Source organism: Mustela nivalis (assembly GCF_964662115.1).
Source record: "Mustela nivalis genome assembly, chromosome: 4".
NCBI classification, from domain to species: Eukaryota; Metazoa; Chordata; class Mammalia; order Carnivora; family Mustelidae; genus Mustela; species Mustela nivalis.
The window spans coordinates 133,375,605-133,388,539 of record NC_139023.1 but is presented as its reverse complement, the minus strand read 5'-3'; the positions used below and the strand labels follow the sequence as shown (position 1 = coordinate 133,388,539).

Below are 12,935 nucleotides of genomic sequence, written 5' to 3'. Positions count from 1 at the left end.
AATAATTATTTCTTCAATTGACCATAATCTCCTTTATACTATAAATTTTGTGAAGACGGTAATCATGTCTCTTACGCCTTCTAGTGTCTTCTGGTGTCTTCTAGGGCCTAGCAGAGTTTGCTACAAAACTGAAACTAAACAAATATCTATTTACTGGATAAATACATAAACTCTTAAAGAGATCAAGCTATGCTTCTCCGTTGACATCTGATATGCCACCATTTAAGGTGAGCTCCATCATTCAAAAATAACTTGCTCCAAGTCTACATCCATTAAGCTGCAACCGCTTCTATAATGCAGGAAACAACTCGTGTTTATGGATGTACATGGATCTGAGGGAAGTATATTCCTGAGCTTGAGGAAGAACCCATCACCACTGCCTACTTCCTCCAGTTCACATGGAACCTGGAATAGAGCTCTGCTGACTCTGAAGTGGAGTAGCTGAACTAGTCAGGACTTGCTTCGTTGCAACTAAATAAACCGAACAGGAAGGAGGGTACGAAGGAAGGGCAGAAGGAGGTGGGGAGGGAAGAAGGAATAAAAACTAATTCACAAAATAGAGTTGGCTTCTTTCCCAACTTCTTCCAAAGACTCCGCCAGCACCAGGAAGCTCCATCAAGTCATCCATCCACCTGTGGGTCCCTTTCTTGCCATAGCCCTCCGTGTTAGCCTCATTCAATCCGGTGAGAGATTTCTGCAGACACGGTCAGCACTCTCTGTCACTGCCCATGCATAACTTCCCAAAGAAAGAAGATGTATCAGCCTGCAGACTTGGGTCAGGTGCCTATTCTCAGGCCAATCACTGGCCATAAGAAAATGGGGCATTAGGGTAAGTTACACCTACAATTTTTTTTTTAATCTAAAAGCCTAGAACATGTAAAACCCCCAACAATGTATCTATAAAGACTAGAAACATAGGTAAAGATACTCCATGTCACCCAAAACATATTCAATCTGTAATAAAAATAAAATAATACTATCTGTGTTTTCAGGCTTTATAGACTTCATGGACCAGAGTTGTGCCTTTAAATAATGTTCCATAATCTGAGTTAAGGTCAAGATCTTCTTGTGACTTTTTCCTAGCTCGATCCTTGTTTCTGGAAGACATTCCCCAACCATTCCTCGGCCAGAATTGGATGGGAATCAATGCCAAGATCTCAGTCTGGGACTCTTTAGGCTGTACACAATTAAAGCTACAGAACCGGCATGCTTGCATATGAAAAGGGAGTATTTTTTTTTTAAGATTTTATTTATTCACTTTACAGACAGAGACCACAAGTAGGCAGAGAGGCAGGCAGAGCGAGAGAAGGGAAGCAGGCTCCCTGCTGAGCAGAGAGAGCCCGATGTGGGGCTCGATCCCAGGACCCTGAGATCATGACCTGAGCTGAAGGCAGAGGCTTAACCCACTGAGCCACCCAGGTGCCCCGAAAAGGGAGTATTTTTGAGAAGAAGTCTCAGAATAGTGACGGTTCAGAGTATTTTGCCGTCTTGTGACTTGTCCTCACTACACTGAATTAGTACATTAGAAAACCATTCTTTAACTCAGCTCTCACAGTCTAGTGTAAGAAATTCTTGCTACATAGTTGACAATTTGTTGTGTCAATAAATCATTGCTAAATAAACAGGATGAAAGAAGGAAAGAAAGAAAGAAAGAGAGAAAGAGAGAAAGAAAATGAAATTCTTGCTAAGGGGCAAGATGCCTCGGGTCCTGATCCCAGGATCCTGGGATCAAGCCCAGAGTGGGGCTCCCTTCTCCGTGAGAGGTCTGCTTCTCCCTCTCCCTCTGCCCCTACCCTCTACTGCTTGTGCTTTCCCTCTCGCTCTCAAATAAACAAATAAAATCTTAAAAAAGAAAAAAGGAAAGAAAGAAGTTCTTGCTAATTTGTAAGCTAAGGGGTTGCCATAGACTACTCTTAGATTACATGATAAAAAAATAAACTGGAAAAAATGAACAAGATTCAGAAGATCATTCACTTTGGTAAATGAAATTGTCTGGGGGAATAGCTGCCTGGACTCTCTAGTTCCAGAGTTATTTCACATTTTCAATCCAGCATAGCATTCCTCACAGCAGGAAAGTCACTTCATTTCTGAGATGTTGTAAGTGATGCTGTAACACGATTCACTAGGACCAAAATAAGAAAAACTGATAAAATGGCTGATAAATATAATTTTCATATAAAATTTTCAATCGAGTTTAAAACAAAATTTTAAAGTTTTTGTTCTTGATAAATCTACTGTTAGACTGAATCAATAACTATTTGAAGTTTAAATGTGCATTTCGTATTTCTATTGGTTCAGATTAATTTACTGAATATAACTACCCTCTACATTTTATAGAAAGATATTTGTAAAAACTGTGTATATCCACTGGTAGAAATAGAGGAAAATAATAGCTTCCAATGATAAGGATAAGTATTGGTTCCAAATTGTCCATTTCCCTGACAGTTTATTTGAAAAATATTAGTCAATTAATTCAGAAAATCAAACCTCAGTTGTCTTCTTCAATTTTCAGCTTTTTGTTGCTATTGTTTCTATTTTGTGTTGGGCAATTTCCTGGGGTTTTTTGGGGCATGACCTGAGCTAAATATGTTTAATCCTGGAAACCTCGTAAAGTAAGCGTTAATACCCCCGTTTTACAGAGAAAGAAAGATACACTCCAGCAACGTGTTCAAGATCCCAGGGAAACAGCCAGAGTCTGACTCCAGACTGAGGTCCGCACAGCATCTCTGCCCTTTCCTCAGGCCTTGGGCCCTCAAGCAAAATAGTGTCGCCGCCTATGGTGAGGGAGCTACTGCCAGATGGTGAATTGGCTCCCTCATGGTCTCATCTCAACTCAAAGCTTTTTCTCGCGGCTCTCTATTCCAGAAAATACGTGTGTGTGTGTGTGTGTGTATCTCCTCTTTAGCCATTCATCTATTGGTAGATACTTAGGTTCTTTATCTTAGCTATTGTAAATAATGCTGCTATGAACATAAGCTTGCATGTGTCATTTTGAATTAGCCTTTTCATTTTCTTCAGATACATACCTGGAAGTAAAGTTGTTGGATTGTATGGTAGTTCTGTTTTTAACTTACTGAGGAATTTTTATACGTTTCCATAGTGGCTACACCAAAACATGAGAGTTCCCTTTTCCCCACATCCTCCAACCCTTGTTATTTCTTTTCTTTTCCTTTCTTTTCTTTCTTTTTTAATTTGAAATACAACTTTATTCTGATTCTAAATGAAAAGAAATGGGAATGATAGTGACAAACAAGATTTCACCACTGGATATTGTTACGGGACTATAGCAGTCTCGTGTCTGAAACTCAGGAAGGAAACAACTGCGTTCCAAAACAGCTAAATATGCAGGTCCAAAAAATGAAGATACTTTTTAAACTGCCACATTCACTCCGAAGCCCATTCATCTCCTTCAGCATCCCAGAGATTAAGCACATGTTCTGCTGAGCTATATAATAAAGTGGCAAACGCGCTGCACCACTGACATCACAGGGCAGTTGCCTATAAAACTAGACTTCTGACGCTGGGCTCCAGCTGCATGTTCTCACAGGTCATCATGCTCATCCGGGAGAGCAGTTGTCTGAGCAACCTCTAGATCGTGCTCATACTGTGCTGCCAAAGCTGGGTCCATGACACCCTCTGGCGGGGCGAGAGCAGACATGGCAACAAACTCCAAGTTAGGGTCTCCAATTAGTTTTCTAGCAAGCCACAGGAAGGGCTTTTCAAAGTTGTAGTTACTTTTGGCAGAAATGTCATAGTACTGAAGATTCTTCTTTCGGTGGAAGACAATAGATTTTGCCTTAACTTTCCTGTCCTTAATGTCAACTTTGTTGCCACACAGCACAATGGGGATATTCTCACACACTCGTACCAGATCTCTATGCCAGTTAGGCACATTCTTGTAAGTAACCCTTGACGTGACATCGAACGCTATAGTGGCACACTGGGCTTGGATGTGGTAGCCTTCCCGCAGTACGCCGAACTTCTTCTGGCCGGCCATGTCCCACACGTTGATGGGTGGGTCCCCTGTTGGTGTGGAACACGAGCAGGTGGACTTCCACACCCAAGGTGGCTACATACTTCTTCTCAAACTCCCCCATCAGGTGACGCTCCACAAACATTGTCTTCCCAGGGCCACCGTCGCCAACCAGCACCAGTTTGAACTGGGCTTGGGTCTCTCACTGGGCAGCCATGGCGCTAGTGCTTCCAGAAACGTCTCCAGCCCACCTGACTCTCTTTTCTTTTCTTTTTTTTTTTTAAGATTAATTAATTAATTTATTTATTTAGAACATGAGCAGGGGGAAGGGCAGAGGGAGAGGAAGAGAAATCTTCAAAGAGACTCCCCACCAAAGTATGGAGCTCGATCCTATGACCCTGAGATCATAACCTGAGCTGAAGTCAAGAGTTGGATGCTTAACCAATGGAGCCACCCAAATGCCCCTCTTTTTGCAACAACACCATTCTGACATATGTGAGGTGATATCTCCTTGTGGTTTTGATCTGCATTTCCTTGATGGTGATCCTGAGCATCTTTCCATGTACCTGGTGGCCATCTGTAGGTCTTCTTTAGAAAGATATCTATTCAGGCCCTGTGGCCATTTTTTAATTGGACTATTTGGTTTTTTGAGTGTTGAGTTGTAGGAGTTCTCTACAGAATTTGAATGTTAACCCCTCATTGTATCTATCATTTGAGAACATCTGCTCTCATTCATTAGATTGCCATTTCATTTTATTGATGGTTTCCTTTGTCGTGCAAAACCTTTTTAGTTTGCTGTAGTCCAAGTTGTTTATTTTTACTTTTGTTTCCCTTGCCTGGGGAGGCATATGCAGAAAAGAGTTCCTTCACGGTTGAATTCTACCAAATATTTAAAGAGTAGTTAAAACCTATCTTTTTCAAGTTCTTTCAAAAAAAAATTAAAGAGAAGGAAAAGCTTACAAACCCATTTTACATGGCCAGCATTACCCTGATACCAAAACCAAACAAGGATGCAACAAAAAAAGAAAATTACAGGCCAATACACCTGATGAATATACATGAGAAAATCTTTAACAGAATATTAGTGAACTTAATCCAACCATAATTGAAAGGGTTATATACCACGATCAGATGGGATTCCAGGGATGCAGGGATGGTTCAACATCTGCAAATCAATCAACATATCACATTAACAAAATGAAAGATGAAAAACATAATTATCTCAATATATGCAGATAAAGCATTTGACAAAGTCAATGTCCATTCATGATGAAAACTCACAACAAAGTGGATTATAGAGGGACTATACCTCAACATAATAAAGGTCATATATTAAAATCCTATAGCTAATATTGTATTCAACTATGAAAGAACTGCACCGTGAAAATGATAAGAAACTGATGAAAGAAATTGAAAAAGATGCAAATAAATGGGAAGATATTCTGTGCTCATGGTTAGAAGAATTAATATTGTTAAAATGTTCATATCACCTGGGTCAATCTACAGATTCAATGCAATACCTATCAAAATTTCAAAAGTATCCTTCGTAGAACTAGAACAAATTCTAAAATGTATATGGAACTACAAAAGATCCCGAATAGCCAAAGCAATCTTGAGAAAGAAGAACAAAGCTAGAGGCATCAATCTCCCTGATTTCAAACTATACTACAAAGCTATCATAATCAAAACAGTGTGGTATTGATATAAAAACACACACATAGATCAATGGAACCAAATTGAGAGCCCAGAAATAAACCCACACATATATGGACAATTCATATATGACAGAGGAGTGAAGAACATACAACAGAGAAAAGACAGGATTTTTAATAATGGCAATTGGAAAACTGCACAGCCACAGGCAAAAAAAAAAAAAAAAAAAATGAAACTAGATTACTATTTTATACCATAGATCACTATTTTATACCATACATAAAAATTAAAGACTTAAGAAATCAAAATAAAAGATAGATTAATTAATTAAAAAAATATATATATGAACAAAAGTATGTAAAAACTATTGATCGTGTATATTTCAGAGGAAATAATGAATTCTAAATTTCATATTCTGTATTTTGTATTTCTACAATGTAACTAACTGTAGTTTGGGTTATTTTTATAACCAGTAAGAGTATAAAAATTGCCGCTTCCGGTGGCGACAGGAGAAGAATTAGGCACAAACAAGTCAACTGCAAGAGATTGGGAGCAGGGGACAACAGTCGAAAAGGACTGCTGCCCCGAGCAACTCCACAGTCTCACCTTTATTAGATAGAAACAGCCAACAGAAGGACCGATGAAGGTCAAACGTTAGTCACGTCTTGCGGACAGGCAAGGAGCAGGATAAAGTTTATAGTTAATCAAGCACATTCAAATGACTCATCTAACTAACAAGGAGCGATAATGATAAAGGGAAGCAGGTGGTTTTCGTTCCACCCTGAGCTGACCGGGGGCGTTCCCGGGTGCTCGGCTTCCCTGAAGCAGGCGGTGTTCCGCCCCCGGCTGGGGGTGGGGGGCGGGCGTTCCCAGCTGCCAGGCTTCTGTGAAGGGGTGACCCTCCGTCCTGAGCGAGCCGGGCACCCCAGCTGCCCAGCTTCACGATTGTACATCGTCCTTCTCCCCAAAGACCTGTTGTCAGTATATGTATTTCTTAAGGCCATATCTAAATGTGCTTGGCAACTAGTAAAATCCTCCAGGGGTTACAGTTTAAGTAACAAATTGTTCTGAGGGGCAGCAGCAAAAATTATTTGGAAAAAATTACGTTGAAAGAATTTCAAAATGAACTAATCCTTTACAGTAGAGAGGTGGGGGAAGGTGGTGGGAGTGATTTTCTTCTCAAAAATGTTCAATAAAAGCTCCTAGTCTTACCAAAAAAAAAAAAAAAAAAAAAAATCACTAATCAGTGAATTGCAAATCAAAACGACAGTGAGGCATCTTCTAACACCTGTTAGAATGACTATTGTCAAAAAGATAAGAAATAGCAAGTGTTCGAAAGGATGTGGATAAAAGGAAAACTTCAGGCACCACTGTAAATTAGTGCAGCCATGATGGCAAACATCATGGAGATCCTTCAAAAATTTAAGACTAGAACTACCATATGACCCAGCTATTCCAGTTTTGGGTATTTATCTGAAGAATATGAAAACATTAATTCAGAAAGACATATGTGTTCCTACATTCATTGCAGCATTATTTACAAATGTAGCTAAGACATAGAAAAACCTAAGTGTCCATCAGTAGATGAATGGATAAAGAAGATATAATTATACAATGGAATATAACTCAGCCACAAAAAAAGAGCTATCTTGCCATTTGCAATAATATGGATGGGTATTATACTAAGTGAAACAGATCAGACAGAGAATGATAAGTCCTGTATGATTTCACTTACATGTGGAATCTGAAAAGGAAAACAAATGAACAAACCAAATAAAACAAAAACAAACTTACAAAGAACAGACTAGTGTTCACCAAGAGGGGAAGGGAATCAGGGAGTGGGTGAAGGGGGTGGAGGGGGTTAAGACTATGGTGATGAGTGATAACTAGACTTGGGTGGGGATAACGATGTAGTGTATTCAACAGATGTTGAACTATGAAACTGTACACCTGAAACTTACATAATAAAAACACAATGACAACAAAACTAACTTTACATTTCTGACATAAATGCTATCTAATAATGTATAAATAATCCTTTATATCATACTGGCTTTGGTTTGCTAGTATTTTCTTTTTTTAACTAAATTTCCCTGTGAAATATCTTTTTTTTTTTTTAAAGATTTTATTCATTTATTTGACAGAGATCACAAGTAGGCAGAGAGGCAGAGAGAGAGGAAAGGAAGCAGACTCCCCATCGAGCAGAGAGCCCTATGCGGGGCTCCATCCCAGGACCCTGGGGTCATGACCTGAACTGAAAGCAGAGGCTTTATCCCACTGAGCCACCCAGGTGCCCTGTTTGCTAGAATTTTCTTATGGATTTCCACATCTACACTCATAAGGGATATTGCTCTGTAGTTTTTCTTTGTTGTGATATTATTGTCTAATTTTGGTATCCAGGTAATTCTGGTCTCACAGAATGCATTTTCCTGCATTTTAAACACTGCTGTTCTCTATCAGGTTGCTGTCAAGTGTTTTCACTTTCTCGAAAAGTTTATGTATCTACAGGTATTCCTGATATGGGTCAATAATGATTGATAAAATATTCATCCACTTAATAAATATTTACAATGAAATCAGTTTTTAGAAGACTTTTGTCAGCCTATTCTGGCTTCAGTCCATAATAGTTATATTTTAACTCTATTTAGCATTCCTAGAAACTGGGAAGGCTACTCTGGATAAGAAACCCACTAGGACAATCCCTGAGTGTAAGTCTGTTGGGAGATACAGAGCAGTACACTGCCCTTAGCATCCAGTGTGCTAAGTTCCATGATAGGAGAACAGTCAACAGTCAACAGAGAAGTACCTTCATCTGACCTGAAGAGAAGAGGTTAGACAGTGTTCACCACAAATGGTGTCTAATCTGAGACCTGAGAAAGTAGGCTTATTGTTCTGTTAAAAATGAGTAGATATTGAGCAGAGAGGCTCAGCGTCTCCAGATACTGAATAAGCTGTGGATGAGGTGGGCACGGGGCTGAGAACTGAGGGATTCTGTGAAAGGGCACCCTCTGACCTGGGGCTCCTAAGGACCCTTCCACACCTGATTCCCAGAATGAATCTGGGCATCAGGGTATATTCTTCCTCAAAGAGAGACTGGAACAGTCTCCTGAGGAGACACTGAACCCAACCTACCGAAAAAGACAAAGTCTGAAAGGACTCACTTGCTGCCTGATTATCTAAAATAATTTCACAGTCATATTTGCAAATTCTTTCTCTCGTCAGGAACTTGAGGACATTTCAAAGTGCATTTAAAGCTGTTAGACACTTGAACTAGCTCTTCCTCTCCCCAGGGATTCGGTTCTCTTAGCAGGGCAGTCTTGCTTCCTTTCCCTCCTACAGATTGTGTTCCCTTGACACAGTAGTATCAGAGCCAAGGAGTTCAGATGGCTGCTCTCTGGGCGAACAGTGCCTCATCTACTCCTGAGCAGTGACCTGCTCTTCTTACTCTCTCCTTCTGTTCCTAGCAGACAAAATGATTTTATAGCAAAGGAAACCTCACTGAATCTTCATGAAGTACAAGAAGTTTTGCTCAATCTGCCAAAAGGCTAAACAAAATTTTAAATGTTCTTTATTAGGTGGACACCGTCTTTTGTCAAGTTCAACAGACATGCGTGCCCCCGGAACATCTAAAGCTGCCTACACCATAGGAATATGCATCAATAAAGTCAGACTCTCAGCTGCCAAAGCATGAAAATGCGACCAGACCTCAGCGGACCCAAGCAGCCCCGACGCACGGTTCCACCTCCCGCGTGTACTTCAAGAACCCCTCTTTGCCCTCCGCTCTCCCCACCATTTGCGGTTATTACTTAAGACTGTCTAAGTTGATGGGGCGCCTGGGTGGCTCAGTGGGTTAAGCCGCTGCCTTCGGCTCAGGTCATGATCTCAGGGTCCTGAGATCGAGTCCCGCATCGGGCTCTCTGCTCGGCAGGGAGCCTGCTTCCTCCTCTCTCTCTCTCTGCCTGCCTCTCTGCCGACTTGTGATCTCTCTCTGTCAAATAAATAAATAAAATCTTTAAAAAAAAAAAAAAAGACTGTCTAAGTTGATCATTACAATGGCAGCACAATCGCCAAATCCTATCTTAAGATGCTGTTACAGGCTCTCCCCTTCTTTAAATTGGTAGGCGTTTTTCAAACGATCCCATGGTGGGGGGGAGGAGCTCACGTCAGATGTACAAATGATGCAGTGGGAAACGCAGAGAAGAGGAAATCCCAGAAATCCCAGCTCTTCAGGCAGCCCAGCCACTCACGACCTGCTTGCCTTTGACCATATGAACGCCACTCACTGAGCCTTTGTTTCAGGCTGAAAGATAAGCATGAAAAACGGCACAAAGGGGAAGCAAAGGGTGCAAACTAGGTATCTTTGGCTAAAAAGGGGTGGCGCTCCATAGTAAAATATGCCAAGCGGCGATAGAGAAGAGTGCTGCCGAACCCGGCATGGGGAGCGCAGTGAGAGACTGGTCACCTGAAGCAGGAATAAGACCTAGGAATAGGAAGATGGGGGTGGTGGGGTGAGGCTTGAGCTGGGTCCTTAAGAATATGGTGTAGGGAATTTTTAACAGAATAGTCAACATTTGTTGCATATAGCAACACATACTTCCCATGGAGCATCTTACTGAATCCTCACGAAACTATTACTAGTAGCCTCATTTCATAGATGAGGGGACAGGCTCCGAGGAAAAGGAGGGGAAATGGCTCTCCAGGAAGTACATCTGTTACCTGGCGTGAAGGAGTGAGAGATGCTGTCATGGCATCTGTGGCTTTGTCTCTCTCCTGTTGCTGTCACTGCAGTGTTGGCTTCAATTCCCCACGAGCAAGCAGCTCAGGTGATTACTTACCCTGTGCTCTTCTTCTCCACCACCGGCCCTTTCCGTTCCGTACACAGTGAGCAAGCATCTGTCCCCAGAATTTTGTGATTTTCTTAGTAGGTTGAAGGCAGTTTCAGATCCTGGATTTTAGCCTCCCACATCCCCTTCCTTTTGACACGTGGAACTCCACAGTCCTCTAAGTATGCATCCTAAAGAGATTTCAAGTGGTCCTTCAGGAATTTTAGGTAGAATGTCAGAATTGGAGGCACCTGGGTGGTTCAGTGGGTTAAGCCTCTGCCTTCTGCTCAGGTCATGATCTCAGGGTCCTGGGATCGAGCCCCGCTTGCTCTTTGTTCAGCTGGGAGCCTGCTCCCCCGCCCACCCCCACCCTACTTGTAATCTCTGTCAAATAAATAAAATCTTAAAAAAAAAATGTCAGCATTGGACAGTCACCTGCTATTCGTGTGACGAAAAGCACATCACTCTTCAGAATACTGGCAGAGAATATAATCTTTTTGAAGAACAGATTAGGATCTAAATCCTCAGATGAACATACAAACATCTGACCACCCGCTCTTAAAAATGGTTTAGAGTCTTTCTCCCGCTAGGGGGATATGGGACTTGAATATGGATTTCATAGTCTGAGGCTTTCTGTGAGAGCAGAACTAGGAGCTGCGGGACAGGAGGTCTCGTGACATACCGCAAACCCAGGTTTTTCTAAAGGTCTAAATATCTTTAGCCAGAATACATAGAAGAGTAAAATACTAGTTAATTGTGACATGATCGATGTAACTCTAACATACTCTGCTAATCATTTTAGCTCCAATATTAACGTTAAGCTTTCCAATTTCCACTTCAGTAAAGTCCAATGGATAATCCAAGAGAGTATGTTGTGATTTTCTAGAGTAGAATCAGAGCTTTGTGTTGTATTTGTACTCTAGTCTTCATATGTTTTTTGTCAAGCACAAACAGAAGAGAGATAGAACCTAATCCAGGTAATTTTTAAAGGTCTTGCCAGTAAGTCATATTAAAATTTGTTTGTACTAAAGTGTTTACGTCATGTTCCAAGATACAGTTTTTAAGTATAATGAAAACTTGATATACAAATATGAAAGGGTAAATAGCAGAAATAAAGCTCAATTTTGTTGTGTATGAACCTTATTTTCTGGGTAGCTACTTGTTTAGAACTTTCTTCTCAGAAGACTGTACACAGTGAGGGAAAAATCTGAAAACCTATCCTGTGAGATTTTTCTAAAAGATGCAAGTCCCCATTGTAGTAAACATAGTGGCTGCAAGCATGGCTTGATGTCAAAAGGCTAGCCCTGTGATCTTAAGTAACTTAACCTCTCAGACAAATCCCTCACATGTAAATAAAGAAAATGGCATTTGCCTCAGACTTAAATGAGATCATGTATTAAAAGCTCACGAGAGTGGGCGCCTGGGTGGCTCAGTCAGTCAAGCAACCCACTCTTGATTTCAGTTCAGGTCATGATCTCAGGATCCTGAGATTGAGCCCCATATCAGGCTCCACGCTCATTAGAAGTCTGCTTCTCTCCTGATCCCTCCCCTTGCTAGCCCACACTCTCTCTCCCTAAAATAAATAAACTTTTTTTTTTTAAAGCTCATAGCAGAATTCAGGATATACAGTAAGCATTCAGTAAGTTAACTAGCATGAAAATAATGAATTAGGCATACCAAATTGTTTAGTACCATTTCCAACGATAGAGGTCACCCTCTCCCCAAGTACTGAGTCACCTTTAATTAATGTGGGCATAAATAATCAATCTTTACCTTTTGTTCTTTAATATTCATGGAATGCATATTCCATGTGCATGCATTCCATGAATATTAAAGAACAAAAGGTAAAGATTAAAGCTTCTATAGTTTATTTTTAAATGAACTACAAGATTTTAAGCCCAGCCCCAAAATCAGTTTGAGAATGAAGAGCTAAATCCACACCCATGAGAGTAGGGGAAGGGACAGAAAGGGAAAATGGAAAGGGTCATATGGACTAGGTTTGAGTTAGAAAACATGGTCCAGCAGAATATTCTCAGTTTAACTTTCTGAATCCTTATTTGAAACTTCTTCACCATGTGTCTTCAAAAGAAAGAAAAGATACTCACCAGGAAACGACTCCATATTGTAAATAAAAATTTGGTACTATCATATGCTAGGTTAGAATTACCAACTCTTTTGAGTTAGAATCTAGATACCATTTAAAGCTTTAAATAAGCTTTAAAAAGTTTCACTCTATTCTTCCCTCTGTACAGAAAGCATACATCTTCTAAAAGAGTGAAGAGCTGTCTTAATACTAGGTCAATGGAATTCCCCACTAACAAAGCCTGATAAATACATGTCAAAACTGCCCCAAAAGTTCAGCAAATGAAGCACTTTTTAAAAAAGTAGAATTATTCCTTTTATTGCAAAACAATAATATAATGATTTCTGTACTTTTCTTTATAAGAATAAAATAAAACAACTGATGTTCAAAATTGGAACCCGGA

General features: G+C 40.4%; 1 pseudogene across 1 annotated transcript; it reads right to left on the bottom strand.

The window, feature by feature from the left end:
- Positions 1–3,225: 3,225 nt before the first annotated feature.
- On the bottom strand, positions 3,226–4,224 carry LOC309862919 (GTP-binding nuclear protein Ran pseudogene; annotated as a pseudogene). Its single transcript has one exon. The product of its transcript is annotated as a GTP-binding nuclear protein Ran pseudogene (transcript).
- Positions 4,225–12,935: the final 8,711 nt, after the last annotated feature.